The following is a 14507-nucleotide window of genomic DNA, read 5'->3' as shown; positions in this document are numbered from 1 at the left end:
TTTATTTTATCCTGTCAGTTCCTCACAAATTTATTGTCTTTTTGTCTAAAAAGTATACGAACTGCCTGCGTTGGTCATTTCTTTGGTCTCAATTTCATTATCGGGCCTCTGAGTGCATAATAATAAAATTCTGGGGTTTTTCCCCTATTAATCTGTCTTGTGTAAATTCAATTCTCCTCCAGCTGAGAGATGAAGGGCAGAGATGGACTTTTTCCTTCCCTACATTTCTCTGAATGTTCTATGACAAAACTTAATCATAATCTCTTCTAGTCATTTGATAAGTGCCTATTGCCTCTTTGGTGCACAGCAGTGCTAAGACCTGTATTAGAGGTGATGCCCGTCTACATTATTTTTTTTTTAAGATTTTATTTATTTATTTGAAAGAAAGAGATCACAAGTAGGCAGAGAGGCAGGCAGAGCGAGAGGAAGGGAAGCAGGCTCCCCGTTTTGCAGAGAGCCAGATGCGGGGCTTGATCCCAGGACCCTGGGATCATGACCCGAGCTGAAGACAGAGGCTTTAACCCACTGAGCCACCCAGGCGCCCCTGGAGCTGGAAAATCTTAGAAGGAATTAGGAAATAGCATAGTAAGGGGAGGTTCTGACCTGCCTAAGTCACCCATTACATACCATTTTCTTCTTTCTCCTAATCTCATTGCCTTCTGTTCTCTTTGGAGAACAAAGACCCCAAATTCAGACTTTCCAAGAAAAGTTTTGTATTTTCTGAAATAAAGAGTCACTATTTTTACTAACCCCTGTAGACGTGAAGAAAATGCCCATCAAGTTATTCTATCATACTGCCTATACATAGATGTTCTTTTATTCTGGTCCAAAGAAGCTTTAAGGATCAAAAAAAAAAAAAAAAGTGGGGGTTGGGTGACAGAAAGATGACTTAATGACATAATAACTGTCTTAAATATGTGAAGGGTTGTCATATAAAAGAGTTGGTAGAATATGAAAAAATATATATGTAGTATATATACTACATATATACATACATATATACATGTATATAAACATATATATACATGCATGTATGTATATATATATACACACACACATATATACATGTATAAATGTACATATATATATATTTTTTTAATAGTGCAGAACTAGCCAGGAAATGAAAGTTTAATGGAATAAACCTAAGAGTCTCTCCTCATATTCTGACTATTGTTATGTGGAAGAGGTAGGAGACTTTTTATAAGGTATAGCCGAGGGGCATAACCAAAGCCAACATAAATCAAGTTAAATCAACCTGAATTTTCTACATTTAATGTGAAAGAAACTACAGGTTGCTTTGGGCTCCCTAACCTTGTAGGACCCATAGACCCAGAAATATTTACTTCACCCTCTTTTTAAAAGTCTGGTTCTCACCTTAGCTTGCAAACAAAAGCAACCAGGAATCCTGTTTATGGGCCTTTGGCCCTTATCCACACACTCTTAGCAGAACTATAACTAGCTTTTCCAGTCAGCCCATGAAATCCACTGAGTCCCTTTAGGTCAAACCATTTGCAACCCCACTATTATCTCAACTATTTTAATGCCTACGTTTATTCTACCATCGATAAATGACAATAGTCTTTTATTTATTTATTTTTAAGATTTTATTTATTTATTAGTCAGAGAGAGAGAGACTGAACACAGGCAGACAGAGTAGCAGGCAGAGTCAGAGGGCAAAGCAGGCTCCCCGCCGAGCAAGGAGCCCCATGTGGGACTAGATCCCAGGACGCTGGGATCATGACCTGAGCCGAAGGCAGCCGCTTAACCAACTGAGTCACCCAGGCATCCCGACAATAGTCTTTTAAAGACCAGTAACATAGTCTTCTCCTTGTGGAAAACCATTCTAATAGTTGTGTGGTTCTTTTGCATATTTGTTTTTAAGGATTTATTTTACTTATTTATTTGGGGGGTGGGTGACAAAGGCAAAGGGAGAGGATCTCAAGCAGACTCCATATTGAGCATGAAGCCTGACACAGGGCTTGATCCCACGACCCCGAGATCATGACCTGAGCTGAAACCAAGATTAAGCTGCTCAATAGACTGATCCACCCAGGTCCCCTGCTTATTTGTTTTTAATATGACCCCCAATTTGGGTGCTTCTATGAACCGGAGTACCAATTAAAGTGCCAAAACGTTGGACCACTAGAGGGAGTCCAAAACCAAGTAAGTCAAAGGCTATAGGATTGTTGATACTGAAGTATTCTAACCTGTGGCTTCTGTTAGATTTACCAAGAGTAACACCCAGGTGTGTGAAACAGTCTGTTGTCAGACAGTTCCTTATTTTAACATAATTTCTACATGACTCAGGCTATGGAGAATTCATTTCTGAGTTATAATTTAATTGCCATATTAAATATCAAAATGATATTCTCCCCAGTTCAAATTTACCAGTGGATCAAAATACAAACAAAATGAATTTATCTTGCAAGAGCCCAGAAATAATTCTAGCTCTGGGTTGTTTCAAATAGGCTTGCTAAACAAAATCTTTTGTGAGATTTTCCTGAAGAAACGCATTTTAACAAATTGTTCCTCTTCATTTTAGTTACTACATTCAAGGTTACAATCGCTCTAATATTGAATTAGCTATAAGCATTCTTCATTAGCTTCTAAAGTCTTCTAAGTCTAAAATTAAAAAGAAACAGTTGTAACCTGTTTATTTTTAGAATAAGGTTTGCACATTATTTTTGTGCCTTCAGCATCAATAATATTACATATTAAATAATATTTCAGGATGTGAAACATACTGTAATTGTAAAAAAAATTTAAAGAAAATGGTTAAGTTAGTAGTAAATCATGAATGCTAATCTTTTTTTTTTTTTTTTTAAGGATTTTATTTATTTATTTATTTATTTGACAGAAAGAGAGATCACAAGTAGGCAGAGAGGCAGGCAGAGAGAGAGGGGAAAGCAAGCTCTCTGCTGAGCAGAGAGCCCAATGCTGGGCTCAATCCTAGGACCCTGAGATCATGACCTGAGCCAAAGGCAAAGGTTTAACCCACTGAGCCACCCAGGCACCCCTAATCTTTCTTTTGTTTCTGTTTTCATGTTATGAACATGTTATGTTCAACCCTAATATATTTGAACAGTAGTAATGATTATGAGTTGTAATAGGTAAGTGTAGACAACCATTTAACCACACTTAAAAGGCATGATTTGCAAATGCTTTCATCTCAACACACTCATCAAGTGACTTATTTCCACAGATACTTAACATGCCAAACAATTCAAAGCAAATAAAAATGAAAATCCTTTAAAATAGGATATCATTAAAATTGTTCTTTAAAACTAGGCGTTTTTAGTTTTTCTCATAGATCAAGGTTAGAATTATTCTTTGCAAGATACAGAGTCACGAGGTGATCAGAGCCGTCAGAAATCTTGGCTGGACTACAAATGACCTGCAGACAATGGTTGGCTGGACTACAAATGACCTGCAGACAATGGTTCACAGAACACCTTTTGTAAAGTTGGCTCTTGCAAATTTTCCAGAAGCTACTTGTTTCATCATTTTTGAGAAGTCCTTAAAATAATTATCCTCTATGATATTGGTTGAAACTATATAACTAGTGAAAGTAATGCTGTTCATGTATTTATTAGACAAATATTTATTGAACATCTACTTCATGCTACATACTGTCCCAGAGGCTTAGTATATGGTGGTTAAAAAAAAAAGGTAATTCTTGCCTTCATGAAATGTATAGTTTAGTAGGGAAGTCAGACATGAAAGAAATCAGTAACTAAATAAATCAGATAAGTAACAAGTGATGAAAACTGCTATTAAAAAAAATAGAGGGATGCCTAGGTGGCTCAGTCAGTTAAGCATCGGCCTTTGGCTTGGGTCATGATCCCAGGGTCCTGGGATTGAGTCCCATGTCAAACTCTCTGCTCAGTGGGGAGCCTGCTTCTCCCTCTGCCTGCTGTTCCCCCTGCTTGTACTCTCTTGCTCTCTCTCTCTTCTCTCTCTCTGAGAAATAAATAAATCTTTTTTTTTTTTAAAGAAAAATCTATTTTAGATACCTTTAAAGTTGATAACTTGGGGTGCCTAGGCTCAGTCAGTTGGGCATTTGCCTTCAGTTCAGGTCATGGTCTCAGTGTCCTGGGATCCAGCCTCACTCCTGGCTCCCAGGGAGCCGGCTTCTCCCTCTCTTCCTTCTGCTGCTCCTCCTGCTTGTGCTCTCTCACTCTCTTTCTGTCAAATAATAAAATCTTTTTAAAAATAAAAAAAATAATAAAGTTGATGACTTTCTTTGATCCATTCCCTTCTCCAAGATAAGTGTTTCTGCTGTGGGTTTCCTCAATAGCCTGTGCATGTCTCTTAGAGTGGTCATCATACAGTATCATAGCTCTGGTCTCCTTGTCTGTCTAAACTCTACCGACAGAAAATGGGTCTTGTTCTTCTCTGGATGCTCTGTGCCTACCACTGAGCTTGAAGCATTCACCTGTAAAATAAAGACCTGCTGAATGAATGAACGAATGAGTAGTAGCAAGGCTAGATTGGTAATATAGGACTCAGTTGGGGAAAGCTTGGAATACCATTTCATTAGTTCATTTTGTGTGCCAGGAAATGTCCTAAGAAATGGGAAGCAATAATACCCAAAGCACTACAAGGGAGGAGAGGACAGAGCTAATGGTATGCCCTTCTGCAAATAAATTCTTTACTCCAGTCCATTAATCTATAAATCCTCAATACAAATCTAACTTCCTCCTCCATACTGTGGTTCAAACTCTTCTTGCCTTAGTCTGAGATTCAAGAGCATGACCCATACATTCATGGATCTAGCTGCATTCTGTGTGTCGTTATGCAATTGTTTATGCAACTTTGTATTCTCTCCTCAGTGAGATCTTCAGGTGATTTGAGATTTGTCCCACTCTTTAATAATATTTTATAGTTTTTGCTGCCCACCCCCAACACTGAGCAAAATGCTAGTTTCTTAATAATTAAATATGTCTGTTCTTTTAATCACTAGAGATTTGGTTTGAATTTAGCAGAATGAGCTTGAAGAATCTCGGAAAATCTAGTTTGAGTATTACACTTGAGATCTATTAGATTGGAGAACTCTAGTCTATCATAATGAATCCTAGAGCTTTCACACTCTCAAACTTGTCTAGGAATTGATCTAGGATCTAGTCTTGGGGACTGAGCCATAAACAAGGCCAGGCTACAGAAAGAGGGAAGACCCTATCTGAAAATGGTTTATTCATAGTGATTCACAGATACATACTTCATTTAAGTTTCCTCCAGTGCTTTGCTATACCCCATCCCAAAATAGAATAAAATATCTATTTTCCAAGCCACCAAGATCTGGCAGAGGAGAAGGAATCATCTTTGCTGCACCACGATATCTCCTTGATTGGCAAGACCTTGCTGGAAGAGTATAAGCCCTGAGAGAGGAGAGAGAGACACACAGAGAATATCTCATAACCCCTGGGCCTCAAAATGGGAGGACTGACTCCAGAAGAAATTGATCCACTGGGTTCCAAAGTAGCAAAACTACAGATAAAAGGAAGAAGATACACATTCTCAATCCTCTCAAGCAGATAGGGAAATTTCTTTAGAATAATCACATTGTTCACATTATCCTTGGTACTGAATACTTCATTTGTCCTTATTCAAGGTCACTGTTTCTCTCCTACGTCCAAAAACGTGTAGGAGTGGCCACGAATGCCTAGGCATTTTTCAAAGTTTTCTTTGGGCAACTTCTTTCCCTGTTGTTCTGCTACTTCCAGACCTTCAAGCCTTCTGACTTCAAGTAAAAAATATGCTTCTCTACCATGAAATAGTGTCTAACCTGCCTTGCTGCCACTGGGCTGACTCCTAGGCAAACATACTACCTCCAGACAGAATTCATTGAGTCTTCCTCTGGCTTTCTTCAGCATGTATCTTGCACCCTTTTTAGCACATGGCTTCATTCTATCCTGAAAAACTAGTTATTTTCTTAGCTATCTTCCCTCTATTTCCTTCTGAATTTGAGAGTTAACATTGTGTGTTAGTCATTCTTAATCTTTCATTGTACCTTTCCCAACAGGGGCTACTGGCTTGCTGCTGTATGATCTTGAGCAATCCACTGAGACTTTCTGAGCCTGAATCATAAATTAATCTATAAAATGGATTAATGTGAAGATCAAGTGGTATGCAATGACAATAACTGTAATTATTATTGCCTATCTTTTCAAGTCATCATGAGACAATTTGTGGAAATTTCTTTTGAAGAGTAGCTCTATTGCTGTATAATATAAGGCTCTACTGAACAGTAATAGCTATACTTACAGAGTACATAGTACATAGTTCTGAGTGCTCATTTAATCCTCCCACTAACACTGGCAGGTAAGAATTTTTATTTTAATTTACAGATGAAGGAATTGAGGCACATAAAGGTTAAGTAACTTCTCCAAGGTCACAGAGCTAGTGTGTGACTGAGCTAGGATTCAAAACTAGGTCATCTGGCTGGCTCCAAAGTCCCCACTCCGAATTACTACACTATGCTATGCTATAACCACATTTGGCTTTGCAAACTAGGTTCACTAGTTACTTAAGAATTATGTGACCTTAAGCAAAGCTTGAAATTCTAAACCTACTTTTCGTCATTTGTAAAATAGATAAAAGTAATTCCTACTTCAGATTCATTAACTCAACGATACTTATTGAGCTCCTACTGTTTGTTATGTGCTGGGCATACTGCAGGATCACGATGATCCAATTCACATAAGACATCTACCATATTGCCATGGTCATATTAAGTGGCCAATGTCAATTATTATTTCAATGAATTATAATAAGCCAATAACTTCTCTGATACCTATTTCCTATTACTTGGCTAGAGATTATGTTTTTCTCCCCATATAGCCATTCTCTAGAATGTCCCCTCATTCTATTTGAAACATTTTTTTGTGGCACTGTTATATAGGATATTGCCTTGGTGTCAGAGCAAAACAAAACACAGTACAACTATCTCTCAGGGCTAAATTGAGGAAGTGCTTTAAATGCTACCTTCTGATACGTAGCTCAGGCCAGGCAAGGCAGGCAAACTGGGCTTACTCTGAAGGAATCTGAAGGGCAGTTGGCAAATGTGAAGCTGTGAAGATGATCACATACAAGGCTTTCAGGAAATGAAGGATGAGGTCATCTTAGGAAATGAAATAGACCCACATTGCATCTCTGGGGATATATAAAGAGCTCAGCAACACTCTTTGGACTCTAGACCCAAGTGGATGGTCTGCTGGGTTCTCCGGCGCAGAGCTTTGGTGCTACAAGGTCCATCCTATGCTCGCCTTCGCCACTATCTGTGAGACTCAGCAGTATTTGCCAAGTTGTGTAAGGGACTCCACCTCCCTAGACTGCTGATAATCAGATGATATATATGAAATCACTCTAAAGTACTACACACACACGTGTGCAAATAGTGAAGCACTTTATACAAGAGTGTTACAGTTATGTACAGAGAATACGTAATGTAGGAAGCAGATGGGGAAAGTACTATCTTCCTCACTTCTAAAATTGCTCTCAACATCTTTTCTTTTAACAGCTTTTTCTTTCCTAATGTGACCAAGCTTGCCTTCCTGTCCCAATTTCACTTCCTAATAATAACGATCATGAGAGCTAATTTTGTAGTGAGTGGTATTGTAAGTGCTTTACATATAAGATCTTCTTCAACTTACAGTGGAGTCACATTCTGATATATCTGCTGTAAATTGAAAATGTCCTAAATAGAAAATGAATTTTAGAGACCTAACCTAACGGACATCATCGCTTAGACTTCAATGTGAGAACACTTACATTAGCCTACATTTGGATGGAATCATCTAATACGAAGCCTATTTTAAAATAATGTGCTGATGGGACGCCTGGGTGGCTCAGTTGGGTAAGCCGCTGCCTTCGGCTCAGGTCATGATCCTGGGGTCCTGGGATCGAACCCCAAATCGGGCTCTTTGCTTGGCGGGGAGCCTGCTTCTCTCTCTGCCTCCGCCTGCCGCTCTGCCTGCTTGTGTTCTCCCCCCCATCTCTCTCTGACAAATAAATAAATAATTAAAATCTTTAAAATAAAGTGCGGAGTATCTCATGTAATTTACTAAATACCATACTGAAAGTTACACACAGAATGGTTGTTAGTGTGTGGGTTGTCTACCCTTGTGATTGTGTGGTTCATGGAGCTGCAGCAACCTGCCAAGCTCAGAATCACGGGGGAGTATCATACCACATATTACTATCCTGAGAAAAGATCGAAATTGAAAATTTGAAGTGTGGTGTCTACAGAAAGCATACTGCTTTCACATCAGCCACCGTCATAATGTTGAAAAATTTTAAGTCCAAATATCCTAAGCTGGGGACCACCTGTATTCATTTAATCATTAAGAACTCTGTGAGTTACATATTTGTATTAGGCCTATTACACTCAGGAAAGTTGAGCTATGGAGGGCTTCAGTAACTTCACAAAGTCACACAGCTGAAAAGTAGTAGAGTCGGGCTTCAGACCCGGACATGTAGCTCAGAGCACATGCTCCTAACTGCTACCATGAACTTTCTTCCATTCTGTGGCAGTGCCTGCCACTGTCTTGGACACGTGTTTACCAAGACAAACTTCTTCAGGCAGCAGTCAGCAGTTTTCCTCTTTACCTTTTATAATCAGGTCCGTGAAACCGGGGTCCTTTTTTTCCCCTAAAATCAACTCTATTAATATAATATTTGTTATGATAAATTCAGAATCTTATTAACTGGTAATAATTCACGCTATAAACTTTTATTTTTACTCATTATCTGGGGAAAAGGAGAATTTAGCAATAACTCTATGATATTAACTAAACACTGGCTAGCTCACAACCACAAGTACATCTATTCAAGAAATGAGGTCAAAATCTCAGCTATTTTTCCCCTGATGATTGTGTGATATATGATAACATTCAGGCTGCTACTTGCTCAAAGGTTAGACACAAAGTTGGCAGAATCAGCTTTAGTAATGGCATTGGGATTAAACAGGGATAAGCATTGTTTTGAAATGCATGCAAAGTATCTTTCTGAGATAGCAGAATGAAGTGGTAAAAAACCAGGACTTGAAAGAAAATTTGAGATTAACTAGTGAGGTCTGGAGAGGTTATTAAGTGTCAAGTAGTCAGTTATTCAAGAGGTTAATGGTTAAGCAGGGGCTAGAAGTCAGGTCTCCAAGTCAGCCTGAATTTCCTCAGCACTGTACTTCAGGCTAGAACTACCTCAGACAGGCTGCTGTCACAAGCACAACAACATGAAAGATTTCTCAGAGTCAAGAAACCCTTCATCAGTTGCCCTAATGAGGACACTACACTCAAGAATCACAAATTCATTGTATACTTAAATAAGTAGATTTTGTTTGTCCTATCAACTTAATTTGAAAGCAGCTGAAGGTTGGCTGCTGTGGCTTAGAACTTGAAGGACAAACCTACTTCCTGTTTGTGAGAAAACAATGGAAGCAAGCATATAAAATGTATGTGAGTGTTTTACTAAAACCCTCAAGAGTGACTTTAGGGTAAGAAGCCTCAAGTTCTAGAACTGGAACTTCTTTTCACAAAGCTGATCTCTACATTAAACTAACTTATTATCTTTTTTATATAGTCTGGGTACTTTTCAATATCAAAGGAACCACAGAGTTGAGGAAATGTTTACTTCAAAAGCACTTTTCTTAAGAAAGAGAATTCTTTCCTTCCTTTGGCTTATATTAGAAGGTACCCAGATAACTAAGTTTTATTCCTTTAATCACCCAAAGTTTTCATTTTATTTTTTTTAATTTATTTTTTTTTAAGAATCTATGTATTTATTTGAGAGAGTGTGAAAGCAAGAGAGATCACAGAGCTCCAGAGAGGGAGAATCAGACTTCCCACTGAGCAGGGAGCCCGATGTGGGGCTCTATCCCAGGACCCCAGGATCATGACCTGAGCCAAAGGCAGACACTTAACTGACTGAGCCACCCAGAAGCCACAAAATGTTTTTAATATATGAATTTGTACCATTCTTATGGCTGCCTTCCTAAGACATATACACTTTCTTCACCTTCTTTTTTTTTTTTTAAGATTTTATTTATTTATTTGACAGACAGAGATCACAAGTAGGCAGGGAGGCAGGTAGAGAGAGAGTGGGGGAAGCAGGCTCCCTGCTGAGCAGAGAGCCCGATATGGGGCTGGATCCCAGGACCCTGGGATCATGACCTGGGCCGAAAGCAGAGGCTTTAACCCACTGAGCCACCCAGGCGCCCCCTTTCTTCACCTTCTTGAACAGAATATGCTGAAACAGTATTTAACCTTTTTACAAAAGTTGATCATTATACTGAAATTCACAAGAACCGCGATGGTTGAACTTGATGACCTCTGCAGTTTGTTCCAACTCAAGTTAGTAAGTATAAGACAATATTAATGAAGCTATGTTCCCAAATAACCGAAGACTTGTTTTCAACCTAAGGTTTTTACGTCAGGGTGCGGTATAATAGTTGCAAACTTACTTCCTAGATCAGAGATAAGCAATAGGTGTTCACACAAAAGCATTCAGGATTGTGCATACAAATCACAGCAGGGAAGTTGTTAGAAGGAAGATTGATTCAGACCTGAGATTCTACATTTCTTTTCTTTTCAAGATTTATTTATTTGAGAGAAAGAGAGGGTATGGGGTGAGAGGGAGAGGGGAAGAGAATCCACTGAGTGCAGGGCCATCCATCTCACAATCCTGAGATCATGACCTGAACTGAAATCAGGAGTCCTGCAGGGGCGCCTGGTTGGCTTAGAGGCTTAAGTGTTTGCCTTCTGCACAGGTCACGATCCCAGAATCCTAGGATCAAGACCCCATGGGGTTCCCTGCTCAGCGGGAAGGCGTCTCCCTCTCCCTCTGCCACTCCCCCTGCTTGTGCTTGCTCTCTGTGTCAAATAAATAAAATCTTTAAAAGAAAAAGAAGAGACAGACACTTAACCACCTGAGCCATCTAGGTGCCCCTGACATTCTACATTTCTAACGTCTCATGTGATGCCAATGCTGCTAGTTCATAGATCACTCTTGGAGAAGCAAGGACCCAGGGAACCCCACAGAGCAAACTTTGTAGTCTGGCTGTTGACAGGGCTTTCTGAGGTCAGGGATTTCCTGGGACAGGGCAGAGCTTTCCTCTCAGGCTGCAAAGAGCATTGACTAGATACGGATTATTCACAAAGTACAGTCAAACCTTTATAGTAGAAGGAGGAGCTAAAATGAACATTTTTATTAGGCAATTAATTCCACAAACATTTATTAAGTGTCAAGCACTGTGCCGGGGGTAAGGGCTGCCCTCCAGAGGTTCGAGTCTGGTAAAGGAGACAGATCTGCATGCAAGCTGTTTTGTGTGTGTGTGTGTGTGTGTGTGTGTGTGTGTTTGCGTTTTTTAAAAGATTTTACTTATTTATTTGTCAGAGTGAGAGAGTGAGAGAGAAAGAGAGCATGCACACACACAAGCAGGCAGAGGCGAGAGAGAAGCAGGCTCCCTCCGAGCGAGGAGCCCAATGTGGAACTTGATCCCAGGACCCAGAGCCGACGGCAGGAGCTCAACTGACTGAGCCACCCAGGTGTCCATGCATACAAGCTGTTAACAGCCTCATGCGCAGGGAGGAAACACTTCTCTCTGCCTGTGCAGGCCAGAGAAGCCATGGGACCTAGCAACAAGGAAGACCGGAAGACCATGAATCATTACTACGTGATCTAACCAGAGCCAGTGAGGAATCAGTCCTATACTAAACCTTGATGTTAACTGGCTATGCATGAACATCTGGGGCTACTGGATTTTCCCAGCCATAAATTGGCTGCCACATGAGAAATCTGGTTGCGGAAGAGCTGGGCCAGAAACGCACAAGTATCTCCTGTTAGCAAATTCATTCTCTTGGGAATGCAGGTTGATATGCATGAAATCTGCCCCCTGAGGTGCCTTAACTGCTGTCACATGAACATAACTTTCTAGAAAAGACCATATGTTGGCTGTCATATTCTGTCATTTCTAAATCAGGCCTTCATGAAAAGTTCATGCTTCTGAGAGCATTCCACTTCTATTTTACCACTGCATACTTGTGGCTCAGGCCTTGCAAGCCTGTCTGATCACAGGGTTCCCCCGCCATCTGAAAGCACAAGGCCCCATGAGACATTTTCATAAGGCAAAGGGTGTAAAACAAAGAAGTGATTACCTTTTCCTAAAAAGGGAAAATCCTTTTTGGATTTCTTTCTGTTAATGAAAATGGGTACTAATGTAGCAGGTCTTTTGTGAAAGCGAAGTGGTATCATGTGAACCTTGGGATAGCGGGGGAAGCCTGTATATAGTTGGCCTTTTAAATTTTGAACAGCACATTGGGGAGCCTGGGTGGCTCAGTGGGTTAAAGCCTCTGCCTTTGGCTCAGGTCATGATACCAAGGTCCTGGGATCTTGCCCCCACCCCCACCCCAGTCCAGCTCTCTGCTCAGCAGGGAGCCTGCTTCCTCCTCTCTCTCTGCCTACTTGTGATGTCAAATAAATAAATAAATAAAACCTTAAAAAAAAAAAAATTCTGAACAGCACGGTGGAAACAGAAATTTAGGGTTCCAAAGCAAAAGTTCAAAACTGGCTCCCACTCTGACCCTAAGTTTGCAAATTCTGAATTTTCTACCTCGGCAGATATTTCTTTAGTGAGGATAACATGTCTGTGGGGCACATTTTGTCACTTAAATGGTCTGGGGGGTGGCAGTGAGTGCTTTCTGCTAGGATGTTGCCCAAGCTAAGTAGGATTACTGCAGCCCAGTACAGAAAACCAGCAAACTTGAGTTCTTTTTCCCAGGGCCCAACTGGACAAGTGCCTTTTGCTGGGAGCCATAATTCTGGAAAACTCTTTATCAGCAACAAGTGAGACAGACAGGAGTGAAAAAACAAGTACAGATCTGAGAGAGACGGGGCAAAGTGCATGGCATACAGAAGTGCCTTCCCACGCTAATCTCCCTGTCCTGCCAGATCCTGCAGGTTACACATGAGAGGAGCCAGGTGGCTATGGGAGGTTTTCTCCCAGAACAGTGTCTACAGTTTCCTCAGGGCAAAGCCTCAAGGGAAAACATCTGTGACAATAAGACAGTTCTTTTTGGGTATACACAGAACCCTTTGCTTCTTCAAAAAAAAAAGGGGGCGCCTGGGTGGCTCAGTGAGTTAAAGCCTCTGCTTTCGACTCAGGTCATGATCCCAGGGTCCCGGGATCGATCCCAGGGTCCCGGGATCGAATCCCATGTCGGGCTCTCTCCTCAGCAGGGAGCCTGCTTCCCTCCTCTCTCTCTCTGCCTACTTGTGATCTCTCTCTGTCAAATAAATAAATAAAAATCTTTAAAAAAAATTGGCATTTATGCTTTTTTTTCTGATTATAAAGTAATAATGGCTTATAGAGAAAAATGCACAAGTTGCAGAAATGTAGAAAGAATACTATAAAGAATACCCATTATCGCTCTGTCCAAAGATGGTCACCATTTAGTGAGTTTCTTTCCAGGATTTCATGTGCATAGATATTCAACATGGTTAAGAGAATCCTGTACAGACAATCTCATATTCTATTCTTTTTCTCTTAATGTTATGATGTAAGAATTGTTCTAGGTTATTACAATCCTTTGTAGGGGCACCTGGGTGGCTGAGTCAGTTAAACATCTGCCTTCAGCTTGGGTCATGATCTCAGGGTCCTGAGATTTGAGTCCTGAATCAGGCTTCTTGCTCAGTAAGGAGTCTCCTTCTCCTTCTGACCTTCCTCCCCACTTGCATGCACTCTCTCTCTCTGTCTCATATAAATACATAAAATGTTAAAACAAAACAAAACAACAACTCTTTGTAAACATTCTTCTTAGTGGCTGCATTTATCGTCATCCTATGATAAAATTTATATATTCTAAGTCCTAAATGTATTTATCATTTAAGAATATTCATTAAGAAAAATGTACTTAATCATTTAAAAACCAAATGCTGAATGTGTTGCAATTTCTTTAATCATTCTCTATCATTTTTGTCATTCAGTCTGTTTCTTATGTCATAGTGTTTTGTTTTGGGTTTTGTTTTGTTTTGTGGATATAGACCAGAAATGACAATAGGGAGTCAGACTGAAGAAGAGGGTTGAAAAAAATACTGGGAGAGGAAATTGTCGGTGGGCAAAGGAATCTTTGTGGCTCTGACACTACGTAACATAGTGTCAGATTCATTAACTTCTCCATCATTTCTGGAATTGGCCAGTATGCATTCCTCCCTGTTAGGTGCTGATGGGCTGTGTCCACTCCTGGTCACTGTTGCCCCTGCTACTGGCTGTTGGGTTCGGAAAGAGAAATGCCAACTTAGGGGGAAAGGTAAGGCACAGTTTTTCTCAGCAGGGTGAGTGGAGCTATTTTAGCCCCTGCTAAAAGTTTTTCTTTCCTTTAAAGATTTTATTTATTTACTTGAGAGAGAGAGCACACAGGGGAGGGAGAAGCAGACCCCTGCTGAGCACGGATCTGGATGAGGGGCTCCATCCCAGGACCCCAGGATCATGACCTGAGCTGAAGGCAGACACTTAA

Source organism: Meles meles, chromosome 6 (genome assembly GCF_922984935.1).
Source record: "Meles meles chromosome 6, mMelMel3.1 paternal haplotype, whole genome shotgun sequence".
Classification (NCBI taxonomy): Eukaryota; Metazoa; Chordata; class Mammalia; order Carnivora; family Mustelidae; genus Meles; species Meles meles.
This window is presented reverse-complemented; position numbering follows the sequence as displayed.